General features: G+C 30.4%; 1 non-coding gene across 1 annotated transcript; it reads right to left on the bottom strand.

Moving 5' to 3' along the window:
• Positions 1 to 2,269: 2,269 nt before the first annotated feature.
• LOC137833750 (U1 spliceosomal RNA) lies at positions 2,270 to 2,429 on the bottom strand. Its single transcript, XR_016522057.1, has one exon. It is a non-coding gene; the product is annotated as a U1 spliceosomal RNA (small nuclear RNA).
• Positions 2,430 to 9,014: the final 6,585 nt, after the last annotated feature.

The following is a 9,014-nucleotide window of genomic DNA, read 5'->3' as shown; positions in this document are numbered from 1 at the left end:
AAATATTCAAGTACCATTTTAATTCTGTTTGTTGTCAACTTGAACATATCTCCATCAGTAATGGCTCCTTCCATCTTGTATCAGAACCAAACTCTAATACCACTGTTGGAAAAATCAAAACTAATTCTCCCTCTTTGGTGTAGATTCAAAATGGACACTTGCGGAAGCAACAAGCAGATAATAGAAAATATAGCAAAATAGAATAATGACACTGAGAATTTTTGACATGGGAAAACCTTCTGAACTTGAGAAATAAAAACCCACAGGACCTAGTCCAACTATGATTTATAATCTTACACTATGGTGGATATCAACTCTCTCATTTACTCTTTATGTTGTTCTTCTCACTTGCTTGTCTATCTCTTTCTCACAAGTTCCCTTTATATAGAGAATAAGAGGAAGTCTTATTCATAAAGAGATAATGGATAATTAATGCTTATCACATTTTCAAGATACCTTGAAAATACTATCTTCAACTTTCTAGGTTGAACTTCTTAGTCTTCAAAAGAGATATAATTTCAAGAATTTGGAATAACCATCATTGAATATATTCAATGGATCAATTATCAAGATTTATTGGTCATGGTCCCATTAAACTAAGGAGCGATTCCCAACAAAAATTAACTATATCACTAGGACCCTGAGTTAACACAAACTAATTTTGAAGATAAAGGCATCACATGCAAGCTTAAAATAAAGACAATCCTAACTAGATCAAAACTAACTCAAAGGAAAAGGAGCCCAAATGAACTGAGATTTTGATTAGGCAGTCTTGTAGAGTTCACTACCAGGAGTCCAATGACGGACTCCAGTCGTTGATCTGATGAGCGAGGAGAGGAGGTTAGAATCTTAGAGAGAAGGCCGATGAAAGAAAAAAATGAGTTTATAGAAAGATGTTGGTTCTTTTAAAATAAAACCTTAATAACTGAAATTCTATTTATATACTATTTTCATTTTAATAATAAAATATTCAAGTATCATTTTAATTGTGTTATTTTTACTCTAAGATTATTTTTCTCGATTCTTACAAATCTCCACTAAAAATAATTTTCGGTCACACTAATAAAAATTGTTAACTTTTACTAAAAATTTCAAATTTAGCCTTTTTTTAGACAAAATTTAAAAGAATTCTAATAATATTTTCTCCTATTGAAAGTGTTTTATACTGTATTATTTTCAAGTGAAATTACAAATGAAGGTCTTGTTAATTAAGAATACACACTTTAATATTTTTTCACTTAAAACAACACATTCCAGATACTTTTAATAGAAACACGGTAGGTTTTTAAAAATTTAAAATAGCTTTTTAAAAAAAGGTAATATATGTTTCTTTTAATAAACTCACCGAACTAGACTTGCCCAGACTAAACCGGAGGCCTTTAAAAAATTTCTTCGCCTATTTTTTTCATCTGCCTATTGCCTACAATAACAAAAGAAATTAAAGATATTGCATAAAAAAAATGTGAAAATGTGGACACATCTTTTATGGGATTTATTCCAATAAACTTTTTCTCTGCAATAAGATCGAGGGACAGGACTGTTGGAGATTGAGTGACTTATACAAGAAACTGATGATAGAACCAATGCATATTTTCTATAAGATTGAGGGACAGAGTGGTTTGAAGATTGGAGACTATGAAACATTAATCAAAGAAGCGATAAGTTCTTGGAATAAGATTGAGGTATGGAGTTTTTTACTTCATGAAAACTAATCAAAGAAACAAAATATTTTTGCAATAATGAGATTTTGAGACAAAGTGGAATGAGATTTTTGAGACTTGGATAGAAATACGTTTACAATGTTATTCATTTGGTTTACCTTTTTCATAAAACAAAAATATTCCAATAGACAATAAGAACAAAGAATCCTCAAACATGGTTGGCATCATTTTCTTCCCACGAACAACTGCCTCAAAACGGCCAGAGTAGTTTATCCTTTCTTTCAAAGAACTATTCTTGCAGATTATGAGAAGATAATCCATTGACAAGTTTTTGTGGTAAAACTTTCTTTCGTAAAAGAGAATACATTCTTTTATGGTAAAAGACTCCAATTATAAAACTTAATTTCTATATTTCCAAATGGTCCAATAATTAGGATATTATTGATTTAAGTCAACTTGAATAGAAGAGAATCAACATTAATATTTACAGGTCCATACAGGCATAATATTGAAATGTTCTCCATTAAACATGAAATTAGATTTCATTGAAGAAAAAATCAAATTTAAATCTAACTGCAAGCCAAAAACATAATCTTAACTTGATATTAGAAGGGGCTGCGCGAACGCAAGCCCCACTACCACAAATTATGACGTAGGATCTGTTTCTTGAACAGACCTTGGAGAAGCACCCTTTCCAGGTGCAATGAAAGTCACTACCCCAAGCCATAGATATTCATGATCATCTATTGACCCCGTCCAGGTAAGTATATTGAGAAGTATTACACATCTCAATTTTATAGTTTATTCTTCCTATTACTATAACTAGTACTTTCGATGTGGGATTAAACTAGTGTGTTTACATCTATATCTAATTTTAATATCATACCAACTAACCAATTGTGTGTCTAAATTTCAAAAAAAAAAAATACTTTCATAATGAAAATTATTTTTCTTCTTCTAAGAAGTGTGGTTTAAAATTGATCATATTCTAATGTGCAATATTTTTATTTTTCAACTTTCATCACATAAATATATTAAGATCAATATCTGAATTTCATTCTATCTATAAAAAATATTTTGTTTGATTATTCTATTAATTGCACTCTTTATACTTGTACAACACTGATTCAACCAATTTTTAAGGTGTTCTCAAACTAGAGTGATAAATGAAACAAATGATAAAGGTAAGGAATTGAACAAGAAATCAAAAATAAAAAAAGTAAATTAAAAAAAAGTGTTCTAAATCCTAGCAAATTTGAAAGAAAATTATTGTCACAATTGAAAACATAAAATGTTTTAACAAACCAAACACTTTTTTGAAAAATAAAAGATTTCATCTATTGGAACTCAGAAGCCTAAATTCTAACATTGGATTAAAATTTAGTTATGGGACTAATATATTACATTATTATTATTATTAAATAATGATTGACATCTAACCTCCCTCGATACATCAAACAAAGTTTAAATACTTTTCCATTTTGCATAGAAATGTAAAAAGGTAGAAATTGATAAAGTTTTATTGAGAAGTGAGAAGATATTTTAGTCTCCCACAACAAAGCATAAAGCAATATTTTCAACATCACTTGATATGGCTTTTAATTGTAAAGTAGACTCAGTTACATCTTGAACTTGATAGACGACATGTTGTTATTTTAGTTAAAAACATTAGTAGCTTAACTAGATATGCCAGTAGAGGTTAAGTATCAATATAGGTTCAAATATGAGAAAGTACAACACGCAAAGATAATTACTTTTATCATATAATGAGTGTTGAGAAAAAGGAAGAAAAGAAAAAGATATGTTAGATGTTGAACAAGTGTTAGTTACCTTAATATATGAGTCAAACAACATCACATTCGCCTTAATTTGTGCCTAGCACAACAATTTTCTTATTTCATGTGCATAACTCCCTTGTAGTTGTAATCCATGGTTAATACATGTGATTTTCATTGCCTTACCTTACACAAATAATTCAACCTCTCAAGTTCTATAAATATGGCATTGCATCCATAGTCATTTCATGCACCTAAGTATTATTCTCATGTTCTTTCTTCCTATTATCTTACATTTTGTTCATACACAACACAAGGTTGTTCGCCAAAAATGTTACTTTCAAAACAACACGAACACAAGTTTTACTTCATTGCTACTATTGTATGTTATATGCATGTTTAACATATGAACTTATTTAAAACTATTACACTTCATTTAATTTTGTTTGTGACAAACACAAGAGCCTAAGGAAAATATAATACAATCATATTGTCACTCAATTCAAAAGCTAAATCCTTTTAATGGGACATATGATGGAGGAAGTTGGCTTTGCCAAAATAGAACAGCTAAGGCATATAAAATATTGACCACGACTTAGTCACTACTATGGTTAAGAGATGAAGAACGAGGATGAACATGTTTCATCTTCCAACTAGTGAGTGCACAATCACACTACAAGATGTTGCTCTCCAACTCATACTCAAATTTGATGGTGTCTTAGTCATTACACCAACTTTATTTGATCAAATGAAATGTGTGATAACTACCTTGGCGTAGTTCCAACAAAGGGAGAGTCATTAATTGGATTTACTATCAAAGTGAAATGACTTAGAGAAAATATGTTCCCACCCCTTGAAAAACCATTCAAAGAACAACTTCATGAACACTGAAGTGCATACACACCAGTTTTGACCGAAGTTGTTTTAATGCTTGATAAGTCACATAATTAACTTCATCTAATCTACCCTCTTTACTGGCGTGATCTTCAACGGGAAAAGTGCTACACTTTCAACTCTACATGTTTAAATGTACTATATAGGAAAATATGCAGAGTTATAGACTCGAAAATTCAAAATGATTGGTGGTTATAACTCATTGGAGCAATCCTAAGAGTGGCATTGCATCGATATCATTATGACAACCCATGTATTCATTGATCTATTGATGGAGTGGAGGATGAATGTTGAATTTCACCACTGTGCCTCACAAATTAAATCCAAGCATATTAGGTACCAAATCAAAAGTTACATTTCATATTCAATTTTTATTATGTGTGATAGCATATCCTTCATCCGAATAGGTTTTCCTTGAAATTGAGTGAGAGTTGGCGGAAGCTTAATGAAGAAATGTGTCAAGGATGGTTCCATTGGAGCTATGGATTGCTTGGATTTTCCATGAAGAGTATGGAGAGTGATTGGTTCAGTCATCACTTGGAGAGGTGGAAGAGGAGACCAAAGATGTCTATGCTAGAGAGGTTTAGACAATGGAGTGTTTAGCCTTGCAATTTGGAAGCATAACACTCAAATATTTGATCTATCTTTTCATGAGCCAAGCCCCTTCATTTATAGATGAAAGGATCGGCCAATGGTTACAAGCATTTGGTGGGAAATTCAAATAGAAAAGCATTCAAAATTGGCACTTTCCTTGAGTCACATGACAAACATGAATGAGGTATGCACCTTGTGACCTAATTAGGTCTAATAATTGGCGGTTTAATATAGGCTGCAATGAAGCCCAATTATACCCTAGGTAGGTTTTAGAAACCTAATCCTAATCCTAACCCTAATTTACTTAAAGCAAAAATTCTATTCCATTTTAAGCAAGAAACTTCAAATCCTACTCTAGAACTTACACTAGGTTATGACACTTTTGAACATGTATAAGAGAGTGTCTCTTTCATCAGTAGTAGAGTCCCAATCTTCTTGTATTCTTCTTGTCATAACTGTAGTGGTTGGTCTTGAACTAAGGCCTCCACCATCATTGTGTGTGTAATTAACATTAAATTGATTAACATAGCACTATTTTTCATACATTTTTGTAGCCTCCTTATAGAGAATATGATTGACAACGCAATAAAGACCTTTTAGGGGTGTTCAGTTATAAACGATAATCACAACTTCAATTTGATTTTCATTTGTGAAAAGACACCACATCAACACAGTGAAATTGCAATTTAATCTATTACCTCATCCTCTCAAAAGCATGGACTGTTAGAATGTATGGCTTTAAACTAGAGGGTGGTGAATGGTTTAAAGAGGGATTTCGAAAACTTTTTCAGCCTTGAATGAAATTGCTTCGAAAATATCTTGATAAAGGAATCAGTTTTTCAAAACACAAAGCAAAAAGCACAGCACCAGAAAAACAATCGATTGTTTTAAAGAAACAATCGGTTGTTTATACCAGTTTACAAAAATAAAAACTGAATTTAAAGAGTTAAGGGATAGAGAAAATGCACACAGAGATTTATACTGGTTCACTCTAAACCCAGAGCTACATCCAGTCTTCTCAGAAACCACTGAGGAATTCCACTAAGCAATCAAACCTATATTACTTACAACACAACCAAGAAAGTGACCTTGATCCCCTCAAGACACACACTTCTCTTGGTCAACACACAAACACTAAGAATGCTGATCTTGATCCCCTCAAGAACACACATCACTTCTCAACAAACACACAAAGTTTCTTTCAACAGATACAAGGATTACACTTGTTACAGAAGCAAATCTGAAATCAATACAAGAGAAAATCCTAGCTCACACTCTTTGATCAATCTCAATCTTGTAGCAATCTCAACTCTTTCAAAACTCAAAATCAGTGAAAAACTCAAATCTGTTTTTCTGTATATATCAAAGTTGTTGTTTGTTATCAAATCTTAACAAACTATTAATTGCCTTTAAAGATTGGTCAAAGCATTAAAAACTGGAGCGTAAACAGTTAGAAAATCATTTAATGCTCAGTCAAAGCACAAACCGTTTTTCTGTTATGGTACTAAAACAAACAATCGGTTGTTTCCACGAATCAATCGGTTGTTTTGGTTTTAACAGCTGAACCATTTGAAAAACAGTTTTCAACCTTTTATAAAAACTTCTAAGTATAAAACAATCGGTTGTTTTGACAAAACAATCGGTTGTTTTTCACTTAGTTTGAAAAACACTTTTCTTTTAAAAAGATTGAGAATGCCTATGCTTTGGATTCAATCAAGAGTGGATTACAATACTCAATCTACCCCAGATCCTATCTAAGACAGCTCAGCAACAACAAGCATAGCCTAGCCTTCAACATCCTTCAAAGGGTTTGGATTCTTCAAAGCTTGAACACCACTTGGTTCAACATGGACATGTTGCAAAAATTTCACATAGGTGGAAGAGTTGACAAAAATTTGACTTACAAAGCATGCTAAGTGAATTGATGTATGAAACAACAACCGTGAACAATTTCTAAATAGGCAATACCCAAGGAGTGGATAATAAATCATCAAAGGAAATTCAAACAACATTGATAAACTAAAATGAAAGACTTGGAATAATGTTATTGTTCATGTGTGACAATTCATTCACAGGGGCATGTGATGTTATTATTTATGAATGAAGAAATATTCACTATGACACAATATTATTGTTCACGCATGAGGAACCATTCACCATGACACATAAGGTTATTGTTCACACATGACGAATCTTGCAAGAAGTCACATTATCACTATTTCAGGGGTAAATGTGTTTTTATATTTTTAGTGAAATCTACAAAGTTCACTTTTTTGGAAAAACCTAGGTTGTTCATTTTGTAAGAGCATAAATATAAAATACATACATTGTCTCTATAAGTTTTAGAATCCAAAGTGAAATGACAATATACAACTAACGTAAATACACATTTTACTTCATCATATAATCATAATATGGAGGAATTAAACAACACCAATACCCTAAATTTATCAAATTCCTTCCTTGCAATAGTCTGTTTTAGTAGTGAACATGAAAAAAATTACTTTTAAGGTGTTTCTCTTAAAATGTTTAGGATCTCTTATAAATACCCTTTTACAAATCTAAAGTTAGGAGTTTGTAGTGTTGTGGATGTTTTTAGATGAAAGACAAAAAAATATATTTTCATCAACTAAGTGATAAAAAAGGATGTACTTACTTATTATGTGACTTAGTTATACATATGTAACAAATGTATTGACCTCAATCAAATGATGAGACTAGCATGAAATAACTCATGATCACCAACTTTTAACTACCCTATTATGTTTCATTGTCGTTTCTTTCATTTATAATATTATCATTATTTTTTATTTTAATTTTCATTTGTCATTGTTATTATTATCTTAATTAATAATAATTGTGTTATATTTTTTAATATTTATTTAAATTATTTTTTATATTCACTAATTTGAAAATATAACAGTAATTACTAATATATTTAGAAAAAAATAATTAAATGCACATTTATAATATTAACTTAATATTAAAACCTAAATTCTATTCATTATGAAATTTTTTCTATATAGTTTAATAATTTACAACATTAATTATATTTAAATTACAATACTTTATCATATAAAATTCATATTTTTAATACATAAATTGTATTTGAACAAACAAAAGTTTAAAAAATTTCATTTTTTAAAAAACTATATCAAGATAATTTTAATGAATATATACTTCAAATTAAATTTTAAAAATTATTTATGTTCAATTATTTATTATTTTAATATTAACTTAAGCTTTATGAATGTCATTAAACAAAATAAATAAAAATATATATAATAATATATTTTGACTTTTTATTATCATTGTAATTGTCTCGACTAAACAAGTGATAAAGTGTCTATACTTAACAATTGAATAATTCACTATTTGTTAGGGCACAACTTTTGTCAACTTGAAGATAAGGACCCAACCCATGTTATAGTAGTAGATCCCTTCTACTAGATTTATGTTTATTGCACCTTTATTTGGTTTTGATTACGTGCTCAAACAAAAAAGTATAAATCATGAAAGTGTTTTGCTTGACAAATGTAAGCCTTTTTCATAACATCAGATCATGACAAATACAATGGCTCCATTTAGTGATTAAACACAAATAACACACATGTTCTCTTTGTTTCCTCTCATAAGCATAAGCTTTAACCAAATTATGTGAACAAAATTTTAAAGCTAACGTTCTTCATGAAATATTTTTTATGCTTATTTTGTGATTGTAGAACATCTTCGTCTTATGTTAACAAGAAGATCTCAAGTGCACGCGTCTACATGAAAAATCTTTTAGAAGACGCGTTAAAACTACTCTACACCATCCACCATCTTGCACAAGCTCCTAGACAACTCTAGAAAGGTTGTGCCATGTATGATCCCATGCTTTTATTCAATTTAAAAATAGCTCTCTAATTGTGGCCTTTGTAACCTTGCCAACTTTTGAGATGTTTCTTGAAGAAGAGAACTACATTTAAAGATGCACTCTTGCCTTTAATGCTTGTCCAAGATTGAACATGCAGACACTAGAAGAAGAAGACTTTTCAAAAGACCTTTGTAATACCTATAAAGTGACTATTTTCTTCTCTTTCTATATATA

This window comes from Phaseolus vulgaris, chromosome 6 (genome assembly GCF_051622355.1).
Source record: "Phaseolus vulgaris cultivar YP4 chromosome 6, ASM5162235v1, whole genome shotgun sequence".
Classification (NCBI taxonomy): Eukaryota; Viridiplantae; Streptophyta; class Magnoliopsida; order Fabales; family Fabaceae; genus Phaseolus; species Phaseolus vulgaris.
This window is presented reverse-complemented; position numbering and strand designations above follow the sequence as displayed.